Below are 9,560 nucleotides of genomic sequence, written 5' to 3' on the forward strand. Positions count from 1 at the left end.
AGTCTGCCTCTCCTTCACTGTCTCACAGTTTCTATCTCTCGTTGTCTCTATCTCGCTGTCTGTCTCTCCCTGTTTGTCGGTTTGTCTCTGTCTCTAAATGTGTCTGTCGACTTCTCATGGTGTCCAGTTCTGTTCACAGCTCGATTCCTGCTATGACAGAGCTGGTACCCGTCAGTTCCTCGTTAGTATAGTGTTGAGTATCGTCGCCTGTCACGCCGGAGACCCGGGTTCATTTCCCCGACGGGAGTGCAGTTGTTTCAAAATATAGAATTTTACTTCTGTTTCTTGGTGGAGATTCATATTAAAAAGTTCCTGAGCAATGCAGAGCTGCAAAAATACAGGTAGAGGAGATTGCCTCTTCCAGAGTTTTCGCAAACGGAGACTTTTTCAGGATTCATTGGCCTTCTGCTGCACAGAGATGGATGACAGAGTTTTTTCTGAGTAACGTTTAAAAAGGCAACGACACAGTAGTCGTGGCCGAGTGGTTAAGGCGATGGACAATAAATCCATTGGATAATCCTGCGCAGGTTCGAATCCTGTCGACTACGATTCTCAGCATTTTTCATTCCATTTCACAATTTAACCATTTCTCTGCCAAACTGATCCTGAGATAAATGGAATAACGTCCCACACATTTCAACACTGACATTTTTTTCTCATTTTTATTAATCTGCAATATTCACGATACATCTGTTTAAAAAAATCGCACAAATCAGTCAAAGTTGCGACAGTGATTCAGCCTGTCTATCCCTCGAGGTGTCTGAGGCATCTGTGCATGCCTGTCGGTGCGTGTAAATTTTGGTTCTGTGTGTGTGTGTCTCTGTGTCTGTCTTTCTCTATATATGTCTCTGTGTATGTGGAACTGTCTGTGCAAATCATCACCATGAATTTGGTATGTCCAGGAACTTATAAAAAAGACTTGGGGGAAATAATACGGTTGTGAACTTTTGTATCGGCTTTGGTTCAGTGGCAGCATTCTCGACTGAATCAGGAGTTTGTGTCTTCAAGTCTCACTCTTTGGACTTGAACATATGATCTTGGCAAACACTCAAGTGCAGCACTTGGGGAATTTTGCAATGTTGAAGCTGTTGCCTTTCGGATGCAATGTTAAATTGAAGCTCCGTCTGCACCCTGGGTGTATATGAAAGGTCCCAGAGCATTACTCGAAAAAGAATACGAGAGTTGTCCCCGTGTCAATATTACTACAAATGTTCGTAAATGCTCACGGAAAGCCGATGTGCATGTGTTTGTATGTGGGGTTGGGGTTGAAGCCCAGATTCTCACAGAGACAGAATCCAGGTTCTCACAGGACCAGGATAGCCGAGTGGTAAAGGCGTTGGGCTTAACATTCAATGGGTTTTTCCGGCGTGGGTTTTTCCCCACTCCTGGTATCTCTTTAATTTAACACGGATTTCCTCCCATTCTGATCAGTGCTGCCGGATTTTCATCGGTTGAATTAGCAATTTCCTGTAATTATGTGACACTCTGAACCGATAATGAAATGAAATTGTGAAATATATCTGTGTCGCTCGGTCTCTGCCTCTCTCTCTCTTCATAGAGCTGTGTATGTGTTTGTTTGTTTGAGTCTTTGTCTTCTCTCAGTCTGACTCACTCTGTCTGTCCCTGTTTCTCCGTTTGTCTCTGTCTCTCAATCTGTCGCTTTCTCACGGTGCCCACGTCCGTTCCAATGGGATTCTCTCAGACTCTTTGTCTGACTTGCTCTCTCTTTCCCATCATATCGGTCTGTACATGTCTTTGCCTGTCTCTGTTAGTCCCTACCTGTAACCTGAGAAGTATTTCCATCATTTTCTGTTATAGTCTGTATCACTCTCTATCTGTCTCTCTCCTTGTCACTGTCTTTATCATTGTCTTTCTCTCACTCTTTCCCTCTCTCTCTTAATAGATCACACACACACATCTCTGTATATTTATGTGTTTGAGTCTTTTTCTCACTCAGTCTGCCTCTCTCTCTCAGTCTCACACTTTATGTCTCTCGTTGTCTCTATCTCGCTGTCTGTCTCTCCCTGTTTGTCGGTTTGTCTCTGTCTCTCAATGTGTCTGTCGACTTCTCATGGTGTCCCGTTCTGTTCACAGCTCGATTCCTGCTCTGACATAGCTGGTATCTGTCAGTTCCTCGTTAGTATAGCGGTGAGTGTCCCCGCTTGTCATGGGGGAGACCGGGGTTAATTTCCCCGAAGGAGAGGCAGTTGTTTCAAAATGAAGAATTTTACTTCTGTTTCTTGGTAGAGATTCATATTAAAAATTCCAGAGCAATGTTGAGCTGCAAAAATACAGGTGGAGGAGATTGCCTCTTCCAGATTTTTCGCAAACGGAGACTTTTTCAGGATTCATTGGCAGTCTGCTGCACAGAGATGAATGACAGAGTTTTTTCTGAGTAACGTTTAAAAAGGCAGCAACACAGTGGTCGTGGACGACTGGTTAATGCGATGGACAAGAAATCTATTGGGTTATCCAGCGCAGGTTCGAATCCAGCGCAGGTTCGAATCCTGCTGACTATGATTCTCAGCATTTTTCATTCCATTTCACAAGTTAACCAGTTCTCTGCCAAACTGATCCTGAGATAGATGGAATAACGTCCCACACATTTCAACACTGACATTTTTTTCTCATTTTTATTAATCTGCAATATTCACGATACATCTGTTTAAAAAAATCGCAAAAATCAGTCAAAGTTGCGACAGTGATTCAGCCTGTCTATCCCTCGAGATGTCTGAGGCATCTGTGCATGCCCGTCGGTGCGTGTAAATTTTTGGTTCTGAGTGTGTGTGTCTCTGTGTCTGTCTATCTCTATATATGTCTCTGTGTATGTGCAACTTTCTGTGCAAATCATCACCATGAATTTGGTATGTGCTGGAACATTTTAAAAAGATTGGGGAAAATAATACGGTTGTGAACTTTTGTATCGGCTTTGGTTCAGTGGCAGTATCCTCGATTGAAAAACGCAAAAGACAGCCAAAGTTGCAACAGTGACCCTGCCTGTCTATCGATCTATTTGTCTAAGGCAATCTTTGTATATCTTGATCTGGGTGTCATGGTACATCAGTCATTGATTGTTGGTATGCAGGTGCAGCAAGCGGTGAAGATGACAAATGGCATGTTACCCTTCATAGCTAGGGGATTTGAGTATAGGAGCAGGGAGGTCTTACTCCAGTTGTACAGGGCCTCTGTGAGGCCACACCTGGAATATTGTGTTCAGTTGTGGTCTCCGAATCTGAGGAAGGGCGTCCTTGCTATTGAGGGAGTACAGCGAATATTCACCAGCATGATTCCCGGGATGGCAGGACTGGCATATGAGGAGAGATTGGATGAACTGGGCTGGTATCCACTGGAGCTTAGAAGAATGAGAGGAGATTTCAAAGAAACATGTAAAATTCTGACGAGATTGGACAGCTTCGAGGCTGGAAGAATGTTCTCGCTGCTGGGGAGTTCGAGACCAAGGATCACAGTCTTTGAGTCAGGGGTAAGCCATTTAGAAACGAGATGAGGAGAAACGTCTTCACTCAGAGAGTGGTTAACCTGTGAAATTTTCTACTGCAGAAAGTTGTTGAGGCCAGTTCGTTCGATATATTCAAAAGGGAGTTAGATATTGCCCTTACGGATAAAGGGATGAAGGGGTATGGAGACAAAGCAGGAAAGGGGTACTGAGGTTGAATGATCAGCCATGATGTTATTGAATGGTGGTGCAGGCTCGATGGGCCGAATGGCATATTCCTGCACCTAATTTCTATGTTTCTATGTTTCTATGTTGATGCGTGTATATTTTTGGTTATTGTGTGTGCGTGTGTCTGTGTATGTCTATCTGTATGTATGTCTCTGTGTATGTGCAACTGTCTGTGGAAATCATCACCATTAATTTGGTACGTCCTGGAACATTTTAAAAACCTTGGGGAAAATAATACGGTTGTGAACTTTGGTATCGGTTTTGGTTCAGTGGCTCCATTCTCGACTGAATCAGGAGGTTGTGTGTGTAAGTCCCACTTCTGAGACGTGAACCCATAACCTTGGCTGACACTCAAATGCAGTACTTGGGGAATTTAGCATTGTTAAAGCTGTTGACCATCGGCTGAAATTTTAAATTGAAGCTCCATTTTCACCCTCGGGGGGATGTGAAAGTTCCCAGAGCCTGAGTCGAAAAATAATAGGCGAGTTGCGCCCGTGTCAATATCACGAAAAATGTTTGTAAATGCTCCCTGAAATCCAATGTCTCTGTGTGTCGCTGTGTGGCTGGAGCTGAAGCCCAGATTCTCACAGAGGCAGAGTCCAACCACTGATAGGATCAGGGCCAGGATGGCCGAGTGGTAACGGCGTTGGATTTAAGAACTAACGGGTTTATATCCGCGTGGGTTCGAACCCAATTCCTGGTAATTCAATAATTAAACCGAGATTTTTCCCATCCTGCGAAGTGATACCCGATTTTCATCTGCTGAATTTCCAGTTTTCTGCAACTTTGTGACACTCTGAGCCGATAATGTCATGAAATTGTTAAATGTATCTGTGTTGCTCGGTATCTGCCGCTCTCTCTCTTGAGAGAGCTGTGAATGTGTTTGAGACTTTGCCTCTCTCTGACCCACTCTGTCTGTCCCTGTTTCTCTGTTTGTCCCTGTCTCTCAATCTGTCTCTTTCTCACGGTGTCTAGTTCTGTTGCAATGGGATTCTCTCAGATTCTCTGTCTGACTGCCTCTCTCTGTCCCATTATCTCTGTCTGTCCATGTCCTTGCCTGTCTCTGTTAGTCTTTGTCTCTAACCTGATAAGTATTTCCATTATTTTCTGTTTTTTCTCTATGTCTCTCTCTCTATCTGTCTTTCTCTCTATCTGTCTCGCTCTTTTTCTCTCTCTTTGTCCCTGTCCTTTTCTCTGTCATTCCATCACTATTTGCCCCCCTCTCTTTATTGAGCACGCAAATACATCTCTGTGTATGTAAGTGCTTGAGTCTTTTTCTCATTCAGTCTGATTCTCACTTTCAGTCTCAAACTTTCTGTCTCTCTTTGTCTCTATCTCGCTGTCTGTCTCTCCCTGTTTCCCTGTTTGTCTCTGGTTCTGAATGTGTCTGTCTCTTTCTCACGGTGTCCAGTTCTGTTCGAATGGGATTCACTCAGTCTCTCTGTCTGACTGTCTCACTCTTTCCCATCATCTCTGTCTGTCTATGTTTCTGCCTATCTGTCTCTGTTTGCCTGTCGCTGGTAGTTCCTGCCTCTAACCTGCTGAGTATTTCCATCATTTTCTGTTTTTATCTTTGTCTCTCTCTCTGTCTGTCGCTCTCTCTCTATCTGTCTCTCTCCTTGTCACTGTCTTTATCACTGTCTTTCTCTCACTCTTTCCCTCTCTCTCTTTATAGATCACACACACACATCTCTGTATATGTCGGTGTTTGAGTCTTTTTCTCACTGAATCTGCCTCACTTTTCAGTCTCACCCTTTCTGTCTCTCGATGTCTCTCTCTCTCGCTGTCTCTCTATCCCTGTTTGTCGGTTTGTCTCTGTCGATCAATGTGTCTGTCGACTTCTGTTCACAGCTCGATTACTGCTCTAACGCAACCCGTACCCTCGTCCGTATTGTGATGATTATCCCCGCTTGTTATGCGGGAGAACTAGGTTCAATTCCCCGACGGCGCAGCATTTTTTTCAAAATGTCGAATTGTACTTCTGTTTCTTGGTATAGATTTTATTAAAAAGTTCCACAGCAATATAGAACAGTAAAAATACAGCAGGAGGAGATTGCCTCTTCCAGGTATTTTGCAAACGGAGACTTTTTCAGGATTCTGTGGCCGTCTGCTTCACAGAGATGAACGACTGAGTTTTTTCTGAGTAACATTTAAATTGCCAGAGACGCAGTAATTGTGGCCGAGTGGTTAAAGCGATGGACTAGAAATACTTTGGGTTTTCTGCGCGTAGGTTAGAATCCTGCCGACTACGATTCTCAGCATTTTTAATTCCATTTTACAATTTAACCAGGTTTTGGCAAAACTGATCCTGAGATAGATGGAATAACGTCCCACACCTTTCAACACTGATATTTTTTTCACATTTCTATTAGTCTGCAATATTCACGATAAATACGGATAGAAAAATGCAAAAATCAGCCAAAGTAGTGACTCAGCCTGTCTATCCCTCTATATGTCTAAGGCATCTGTGTATGTCCGTTGGTGCATGTATATTTCTGGTTATGTGTGTGTGTGCGTCTCTTTGACTGTCTATCTGTATATACGTCTCTGTGTATGTGCAACTGTCTGTGGAAATAATCACCATGAATTTGGTATGTCCTGGAACATTTTCAAAAGACTTGGGGAAAGTAATAGGGTTGTGAACTTTTGTATCGGCTCTGGTTCAGTGGCAGCATTCTCGACGGAAAAACGAAAAAGCCAGCCAAAGTAGCGACAGTGACCCTGCTTGTCTATTTGCCTAAGGCACTCTGTGTATATCTTGATCTGGGTGTCATGGTACAGCTGTCATTGAAAGTGGGCATGCAGATGCAGCAGGCGGTGAAGAAAGCAAATGGCATGTTCGCCTTCATAGCTAGGGGCTTTGAATATAGGAGCAGGGAGGTCTTCCTGCAGTTGTACAGGGCCTTGGTGAAGCCACACGTTAAATATTGTGTTAGTTTTGGTCTCCAAATCTGAGGAAGGACGTCCTTGCTATTGAGGGAGCAGAGCGAGGGTTCACCAGCTTGATTCCAGGGATGGCAGGACTGACATATGAGGAGAGACTGGATCAACTCTGCTGGTATCCACTGGAGTTTAGAAGAATGAGAGGGGATCTCATAGAAACATATAAAATTCTGACGAGATTGGACAAGTGAGAGGCAGGAAGAATCTTTCTGTTGCTGGGGAGTTCGAGAACCAGGGGTCACAGTCTAAGAATAAGGGGTAAGCCATTTAGGACCAAGATGAGGAGAAACGTCTTCACTCAGAGAGTGGTTAACCTGTGGAATTCTCTACCGCAGAAAGTTGTTGAAGCCAGTTCGTTAGATATATTCAAGATGGAGTGAGATATGGCCCTTACGGCTCAAGGGATCAAGGGGTATGGAGAGACAGCAGGATATGGGTACTGAGGTTGAATGATCAGCCATGATCTTATTGAATGGTGGTGCAGGCTCGAAGGGCCGAAAGGCCTACTCCTGCAACTAATTTCTATGTTTCTATGTTTCTATGTTGATGCGTGTATATTTTTGGTTACTTTATGTGTGTGTGTGTCTGTGTATGTCTATCTGTATGTTTGACTCTGTGTATGTGCAACTGTCTCTGGAAGTCATCACCAAGAATTTGGTATGTCCTGGAACTTTTTAAAAAACTTGGGGAAAATAATACGGTTGTGATCTTTGATATCGGCTTTTTTCAGTGGCTCCATTCAGAAGCTCGTGTGTGTAAGTCCCTCTCCTGAGACTTGAATGCATCATCTTGGCTGACTATCAAATGCAGTACTTAGGGAAATTTGCATTGTTGAAGCTGTTGACCATCGGATGAAATGTGAAATTGAAGCCCCGCCTGTACCCTCGGGTGGATGTGAAAGGTCCCAGAGCATTACTCGGAAAAGAATAGGAGAGTTGCCCCCGTGTCAATATCACAAAAAATGTTCGGAAATGCTCCCTCAAACCCTCTGTGTATGTGTGTGTCTGTGGGGGTGGAGCTGAAGCCCACATTTTGACAGAGATAAAGCCCGTGTCTGCCAGGACCAGGATGGCCGAGTGGTTAAGATGTTGGATTTAAAATCCAATGGATTTATAACCGCGTGGGTGTGAAACCCACTCCTGGTAATTGCTTAATTAAACAGAGACTACTTCCCATGCTGCTCAGTGATACCCGATTTTCATCTGTTGCATTTGCATGTTTCGGTGACACTCTGAGCATATAATGAAATGTATATGCGTCGCTCAGTCTCCGCCTCTCTCTTTCGAAAACTGTGCATGTGTTTGAGTCTTTGTCTCTCGAAGACTGCTTCTGTCTCATTCTCACTGTGTCCAATTCTGTTCCAAAGGGATTCTCTCAGACTTTCTGTCTGACCGTCTCTCTCTTCCCCATCATCTCTGTCCATGTCTTTACCTGTCTGTGTTGGTCCCTCTCTCTCACCTGATGAGTCATTCCATCATTTTCTGCTTTTATTTCTATGTCCCTCTCTCTCTCTCTCTCTATCTGTCTTTCTCTCTATCTGTCTCCCTCTTTGTCTCTGCTTCTTTCTTGTCATTCCATCACTATTTGCCTCCCTCTCTTTATGGAGCACGTAAACACATCTCTGTGTATGTAAGTATTTGAGTCTTTGTCTCACTCAGTCTGACCCTCGCTCTCAGTCTAAAACTTTCTGTCACTCTCTGTCTCTATCTCGCTGTCTGTCTCCCCCTGTTTCCCTGTTTGTCTCTGTCTCTCAACGTGTCTGTCTCTTTCTCACGGTGTCCAGTTCAGTTCGAATGGGATTCTCTCAATCTCTCTGTCTGACTGTCTCTCTCTTTCCCATCATCTCTGTCTGTCTATGCCTCTGCCTGTCTGTATCTCTTTGCCTGTCGCTGTTAGTTCCTGTCTCTAACTTGCTGAGTATTTCCATCATTGTCTGTTTATATCTTTGTCTCTCTCTCTATCTGTCGCTCTCTCTCTATCTGTCTCTGTCCTTGTCACTGTCATTAACACTGTCTTTGTCTCACTCTTTCCCTCTCTCTCTTTATAGAGCACACACATATCTATGTATATGTATGTGTTTGAGTTTTTTTCTCACCGCGTCTGCCTCTCCTTCTGAGTCTCACAATTTATGTCTCTCGTTCTCTTTATCTCGTTGTCTGTTTGTCGGTTTGTCTCTGTCTCTCTCCTTCTCATGGAGTCCAGTTCTCTTCTCAGTTCGATTCCTGCTTTGACTAAAGCCACATTCGTTGGTATAATGCTTAGTATCCCGGCCTGTTATGCAGAAGACAGGGTTAGCTTTTTCAAAATGCAGGATTTTACTTCTGTTTCTTGGTATAGATTCATGTTAAAAAGTTCCAGTGCAATGCAGAATAGTAAAAATATAGGAAGAGGAGATTTTTTCAGAATTCTGTGTCATCTGCTGCAGAGAGGTGGATGACTGAATTTTTTCTGAGTAACATTTAAAGAAATAACGAGTCAGTACTCGTGGCCAAGAGGTTACAGCGATGGACTAGAAAATCCATCGTATTTTTCCCCTGAAGGTCGAATCCTGCCGACTACGATTCTCAGCATTTTTCATTCCATTTCACAATTTAACAGGTCTCTGCAAAACTCATCCTGAGATAGATGGAATAACGTCCCACACCTTTCAAAACTGTAATTTTTTAAATCATTTTTATTAAACTGCAATATTCACGATACTTACGTGTAGAAAAACGGAAAAATCAGCCAAAGTTGCGACAGTGATTCAGCCTGTCTATCCCTCTATATGTCTAAGACATCTGTACATGTCCGTTGGTGCGAGTATATTTTTTCTTATGTGTGTGTGTGTCTGTGTCTGTCTATCTGTATATATATATATCTGTGTATGTGCAACTGTCTGTATAAATCATCACCATGAATTTGGTATGTCATGGAACTTTTTAAAAAGATTTGA

At 43.3% G+C, this 9,560-nt stretch overlaps 1 non-coding gene across 1 annotated transcript; it reads left to right on the plus strand.

Moving 5' to 3' along the window:
• Positions 1-467: 467 nt before the first annotated feature.
• Positions 468-548, plus strand: trnay-aua (transfer RNA tyrosine (anticodon AUA)). Its single transcript has one exon. It is a non-coding gene; the product is annotated as a tRNA-Tyr (tRNA).
• The last annotated feature ends 9,012 nt before the right edge of the window (positions 549-9,560 follow it).

This window comes from Pristiophorus japonicus, chromosome 23 (assembly GCF_044704955.1).
Source record: "Pristiophorus japonicus isolate sPriJap1 chromosome 23, sPriJap1.hap1, whole genome shotgun sequence".
In the NCBI taxonomy this organism is placed as follows: domain Eukaryota; kingdom Metazoa; phylum Chordata; class Chondrichthyes; family Pristiophoridae; genus Pristiophorus; species Pristiophorus japonicus.